The following is a 6,644-nucleotide window of genomic DNA, read 5'->3' on the forward strand; positions in this document are numbered from 1 at the left end:
CAGTTCTGGTCACCGCATTATAGGAAGGATGTGGAAGCATCGGAAAGGGTGCAGAGGAGATTTACCAGGATGTTGCCTGGTATGGAGGGAAGGTCTTATGAGGAAAGGCTGAGGGACTTGAGGCTGTTTTCATTAGAGAGAAGAAGGTTAAGAGATGACTTAATAGAGACATACAAGATGATCAGTGGATTAGATAGGGTGGACAGTGGGAGCCTTTTTCCTCGGATAGTGGTGGCTAGCACAAGGGGACATAGCTTTAAATTGAGGGGTGATAGATATAGGACAGAAGTCAGAGGTAGGTTCTTTACTCAGAGAGTAGTAAGGGCATGGAATGCCCTGCCTGCAAAACTAGTAGACTCGCCAACTTTAAGGGCATTTAAATGGTCATTGGATAAACATACGGATGATAATGGAATAGTTTAGGTTAGATGGGCTTCAGATTGGTTTCACAGGTCGGCGCAACATCGAGGGCCGAAGGGCCTGTACTGCGCTGTAATGTTCTATGTTCTATGCTCTATGTTCTATGTGTCAGGTTCCTCTAACTCTACCTCAACACAGGCAGCATGTAACACACAGTTGCTCGTCTCTGGCACCCGGAGCATCTCAGAAGAAATTTATTCCCTTCTTCACACAGCAAAGGCATCATCCATCATGTTCATCTCAGATTCCATGGTATCTTCAACGCTTGATGTAGAGGGAAAACCCACAGCTTCCCAAACAATCGGAAAGGCTGTTGAGGAGCCGGGCATGTTTTGCTCCTGCACCATTTGTGAGTTTGCAGCTTTCAAATAGTCCACGTGCTTGTTCAGGACCATCACACCTACTTGAGCTTTATACATCACTGGACCTGACCTCGCGTCGACCATGCCTCTTACCCACACAGGACCATTTCCATGGTTCCTACACCAAACTTCATCCCCTGAAGTAAACTGTCTGTCGCATTTAGCAGAATCTTGAGTCCAGCATTAGCGCTGCTGATGCCATTTCACCCTTGCCCCCAGGTCTGGGAAGATCTGATTTAACCTGGTGTGGAGTCTTTCCCCCATTAGCAACTCTGCTGGAGCTGTCCCTGTAGTTGCATGTGGGGTGGCCTTATAATCAAAGAGGCATTGGGACAGTTTGGATCGAGTGAAGCTGTACGCTGTTTCTTTAAGTCTGCCTTCAAAGTTTGGACTGCTCTTTTTGCCAGACCATTGCATGATGGATGATATGGAGCTGTCCTTGTATGTCCTCATCCTATACCATTTGACATCAGGAAATGTTCGAATTCTCTGCTGGTTAATGATGACCCATTATCTATGACCAACATTTCCGGGAATCCGCGTATTGCAAAAGATATGTGCAGTTTTTCTATCGTCGTCCCTGTATTTGACCAATGAACTCAGTACACATCCAGCTGCTTTGAGTGAGTGTTCACAATGACTAAGAGCCAGAAATTTCACGACTGCTCTTGGTACTCACACCACTTATCACCATGTTCTTTCACCTTCATCTTTGGGTGCAGCCTCATTTTTTTTCTCTCATTCTACTCGTATTGTGACTCTTTTTCAGTGTCAATTGATTTTCTTCTCTTGCTTGTGCTAAGTGCAGCTTAGTCAATGAAAACCCTGTTCAAAGCTGTTTTCCAAGTCATAACTCAGCTACTGTTCTGCTGATAGTAATGTGAGGTGTGTTACAATAAATGAATAAAAGTTCACCAGTCTTTAATTCAATGACATTTTTTCCAGTTTGTAGCTGGTATTTGTTTAACAAAAGCACACTGAATAATTTCTGCTGTTCACTCTGCTGCTCCATTTGAAGCAGGTTGATATGAATCTGTGGAAAAAGGATATGGAAGCTAGAGAACTTGGAGAAATAAATAGTGATATCTTGAAAAGTGCCCATAATCAAGAGGAGAATGTGCCAGATGCCTTAAAATGCATAAAGGGTGAATAAATCCTGGGACCAGAACAGGTCTACCCAAGAATTTTGTGGGAAGCTAGGGAAGTGATTGCTGGGTCCCTTGCTGAGATATTTGTATCATCGATAGCAACAGATGAAGTGCCGGAAGACTGGAGGGTGGCTAATGTTATGCCATTACTAAAGAAAAGTGATTTGGAAAAGCCAGGGAACTATAGGCTGGTGAGCCTGACATCAGGGGTGGGTACGTTATTGGAGGGGATTCTGAGGGACAGTGTTTACATGTATTTAGAAAGAAATGGATTGTTTAGGGACAGTCTTTGTGTGTGAGAAATCACGTCTCACAAACTTGATTGAGTTTTTTGAACCTTCTTCAACCTATCCAAATAACTGAAGTTTCTCATTCCTTGAACCATCCTTGTAAATTTGTAGGAGCGTTGCTGATTCCCTACATTACAACAGCAATTGCACTTCAAAATTACTGCTATTGGTTTTTAAGACAGCTTGAGGCATGAAAGGCATGATGTTAATGGGAATTCATTACTGTATTTTCTTCCTTCACAAGAACAACAAAAACATTTTAATCATAATATAATTAATGCTTACTTAAATAATACTCTTCTTTATTTCTCACTTCCAAAATGAACAATTTCATATTTTCTGACATAATCTTCCATTTGCCAACATTTTGACCATTTATTGACTTATTGATATTTCTCTGCATCCCCTTCATAACCTGCATTTCCACATATTTTTGTGTCATCTGTAAATTTGGCTACAGTACATTCAGTTCCTTCCTCAAACTCATTTATATTGTAAACACTTGCAGTCCTAGCACTAATCCCTGTGGAACCCCACTGGTTTCAGATTGCCAACCTGCAAAAGAACCCTTTATCCCCACTTGCTGTTTCTGCCCATTAGCCGATTCTTAACCATGACAATATCTCCAACATTATGGACTCTCATCTTTTGAGGTATCTTGTCGAACATCTTCTGGAAGTCCAAATACAGCATATCTACTGGTTCCCCTCTGGTGAGACTTCATGAAAAACTCTAATGAAATAGTCAGTCATGATTTCCCTTTCTTGAAGTCGTGCTGAATCTGCTTGATTAGATTTCGATTTTCTGAATGATCTACTATTACTTTCTTAATAATTGGTTCCGACATTTTTCCATCAATAGATATTAGGCTAATTGGCCTATACTTAGCCACTTTATGCCTCCTTTCTGTTTTTGAGTGACCTACGTCCTATTTCTTGTTGTCCTATATTGAGATTGTGCCCGATTGAACCCTCTCAGCCACTGAGATTACCCCCACAATCAGTACGTCTCATCCCCCTGCCTAGATCCCTTGCCCACTGGTGGACCTACTTGAATCTGGAGTCTCTACTGCTCCCTTTCCACTGGAAACCAAGCCTGTCAATTAGCTCAGCTATTGGACAAGGAGCTGATCATCACACAGATCCTATTAAAATTCCACTGTAGATGGGGGGCAATCCTAACTTGCAGTTTCCTGAGTCTTACCTTCTCTTCCCACAGTCTAACCTCTTCCCACCCACTCCCACTTACACAACCATCATTTCTGGCAGATCCAATAAGGTAAAATCCAAGCCTTTAACTGTTTCTCTCTCCACTCTCTCCTAATTAGAGTGCCTGCTGTGGTTTAAGGGTATAGCACTCCAGCCTCTGAGTTTCACGGCTCAAGTTCCACTCGAGATTGAAGTACAAAGGTCTATGCTGATGCATCAGTTAAGGTACTGAGGGAGTATTGCACTGTTGAAATGCCAACTGTCAGGTTGGTGCATCAGAAAGATCCCATGGTAATATTTCGGAGTTATCCCCAGTGTACTGGTCAGTCATAACTCTAAATTAACTACACCAAAACAGATTACCTGATGATCATCATATTGCTGCTAGTGGGAACTAGCTGTACTCAAATTGGCTGCCATGTTTCTTGTGTTTTGAAAATAGCTATACTTCAAAAAATACTTTCTTGGCTGTATAGTACTTTGCGACATCCACTTTTTGTGATAGACACTACATGAATGTAAATCTTTCTTATATTTTCCTTCTAACCTGTTGATTGTTTCCAATAATTTCTCCATTTACTTTTTTATTATATACGCTAAAATTCAGTTGTTATTTTGTGTGCATTTGAAAGCAGAAAGTTCCAATATAATCTTACTGCTCATACCAACATGGTTACAAACTTACCAGACTCTGCAGTTTTAAATCCCATCTCAAGGGCCTGAACAATATGAGACTTCAAGGAGTAAAATGCTTCATTTAATGATTCATTACATTAAAAATGCTGTATAAACATAAACTGTTGTTGATATATGTTTTAGTGGGGTTTCTGAGAGGCAAAAAAAACTTAATCTTCTCATTCCAAATAATTGTGTGATTTGTTATTTGGTGTGTAAGTACAGAAACCAAACTGGTCAGAAAATATTCCACTCAAGTATGAGGAATAACTCAAAGGGTTTAGTTTATTAGAGCACCTAATAATTATGTTAAGAAAGATAATTTTTTTGACCTGTTATGAATTGTCTGATAGTTTAACTTTGCCCACACCTCTGGGAACAAATATTTACATTATTTCCTTTGTTGTTCACATTATCATTGATATTCAAAATTTAACACAACGCTGTCTATTGTTTTTATGAAAGGTCATTGATATATTGTATTGAATGTTATGCCCCTTTGGGAGCAGGCTGGAGGGGACATGTGTAAAGAGGACAATATTGAGGGGCACTGTGTCCATTAGGTTAATGGCTACTTAAGGGTCTCCTCATGTCACTGCATATAGCAGCGATGAAGGGAGGTATGCCATATGATGAAGTCGAGGCGCTGTGGGTTGCAGAGCTGGAAGAGGCTAAAGAGCCAGAGGTAGAGAGGCCACTGAGAAAAAAGAAGCCCAGGACATTTTTTTAAAGTTGAAAATGGAGGACTGGGTACAAATACTGGCAAGAACCGAGGGGAGATAGAAGGTGAGGTGTGGTAGGATATGGAGAGTCCGGAGAGTTTGGTCAAAATTCATCAGAAAGCACACCAGACGTTATCAAGATTATGGAATTACCATTGACCAGAAACTGAACTTGATTAACCATACTAAAAACTGGCTGCAAATGCAGGTCAGAGGCCAGCAATCATGCAGGAGGTTACTCACTTCCCTGAATGAGTCCAGCTCCCACAACACTCAGGAAGCTCGACAAGATCAAGGATAGTGCAGCCCACTTGATTGATACCACATCTGCAAATATTCTCCCTTCCCCACCACTGATGCTCAGTGGTAGTTATGTGTACCATCTGCGGCATGCACCACAGTTAAATTTGAGATAAACTTGCACTGTGAGAACAACGATTAGAAGTACTAAAAATGTCCTTGAACAGCATTCCTTTCCAACAGAAATTACCATTATTACAAAATATTTGAGGCAGCAGGGCAAGATTTAAGCAAGCAATTCAGAAAAACTTGGAGCATTCCTCATATAACCACCATGACTTACTGAGCTGGTCTCAACCATTTGTGTGAATACCTGGTCTGAAAGAGGCTTCTAATGTTTTTTATTTATCAGTCGTTTCTTGCACTGTACGTTCTGCCATAGTTCACAGGGACTTTGAAGCCATTTTCCGTGAATAGTAACTCAAGAGCAAATTAACTGTTTGCTTCAATGAGTATAATGTCAAGGTTTTTTTTAACTAATGTTAGTAATATCAGGTTATGAATTTGTCCTGGAATTTGTTATTGCTATAAGACTTCCTCTTTCGGTTGTATTTGTTCATGTTTCTGGTTGTGTCTGAAGTCAAAAAGAAATTACAATGACAATTTTTCTTTCCATTAGATGCCACAGAAAGTTGGTACAACCCCTGTAACTTGTAACTTCTAATTTGGTGTCTTTTCTCCTAACTGCTTATTTGCTACGACACCAATATGACTGTGTGGTTGAATCTTGGAAGTAAATACTAACTTCAAGTCATCGATGGCTGGGCCAGCATTTATTGCCAATCCAGGATTGCCCTTAAGTATGTGATGGGGAGCTATCTTTTTGAACTGCTGCAGTTCATTGGCTGTAGCTAAACACACAATGCTATTGTGGAGGGATTTCCAGAATTTTGAAGTGACATTGAAGGAACAGCGATATATTTTCAAGTCGAAATGGTGAATGGCTTGGAGGGGAAATTGCAGGTGTTCCAATTGTCTGCTGCCCTTGATCTTCTAGATGGTAATGGTCATGGGGTTGGAGAGTGTTGTCTAATGAGCCTTGGTGAAATTCTGCAGTGCATGTTGTAGATGGTCCACACTAAGGGTCAGTGGTGGTGGGAGTGAATGTTTGTGGATGGGGTGCCACTAAAGTGGACTGTTTTGTCCTGATGATGTCAAGCCTCTTGAGTGTTGTTAGAGCTACATCCATCCAGGCAAGTGGGGAGTATTCCATCACATTCCGACTTGTAACTTGGCCAGGCATGATGGGCTGTGTTATATCATTCCATGACTTTATGGGTTAGTGGCTCAGGTCCATATTTCATTCATACCTAGGATCTGTCCACTATTGATAGTCCTACCATTAAGTGACATCATCTCCAGCAGTCTCGTATCCAGTTCTGGTTCCCTTTTTGGATAATCCCTTGGTATTTACAGACTTCACTCAGAGATTAAAAGATGAACCATAGCCCTGTCTGACTCAACACCTTCAGAAGGTGGAATTGCAGCTGAAGTGAGAGTTCAGGAGAACTGCACATTT

Source organism: Rhincodon typus, chromosome 25 (genome assembly GCF_021869965.1).
Source record: "Rhincodon typus isolate 14 chromosome 25, sRhiTyp1.1, whole genome shotgun sequence".
NCBI lineage: Eukaryota > Metazoa > Chordata > Chondrichthyes > Orectolobiformes > Rhincodontidae > Rhincodon > Rhincodon typus.